Source organism: Plasmopara halstedii (genome assembly GCF_900000015.1).
Source record: "Plasmopara halstedii genome assembly, contig: Scaffold_350, whole genome shotgun sequence".
NCBI classification, from domain to species: Eukaryota; Oomycota; class Peronosporomycetes; order Peronosporales; family Peronosporaceae; genus Plasmopara; species Plasmopara halstedii.
In genome coordinates this window covers 315,930-316,173 of record NW_020187271.1, presented here as the reverse complement: position 1 = coordinate 316,173, position 244 = coordinate 315,930, and positions in this window count along the sequence as shown.

The window sequence follows — 244 nt, the reverse complement described above, 5'->3', positions numbered from 1 at the left end:
ATCTGCCCGTTGCGAAACGACGCAGCAGTGTGCTGGGAGACCGGGCAAGCGTTAGGGCTATTCAGGGCTCTGCACGTGTAATCACTTGGCATACAATGGGCGCTGCATGTCTTGCTGATGTGTTCCAAGTTTCAACTCTTGAATTGAAGTATCCAGTGAGATATGATGCCACGCGTGAAGGGTTCAAACGGCAATTTTCAGCGAGAGTTGAAGTCAAAACGGGGGCAAAATGTGAGCCCGAAAT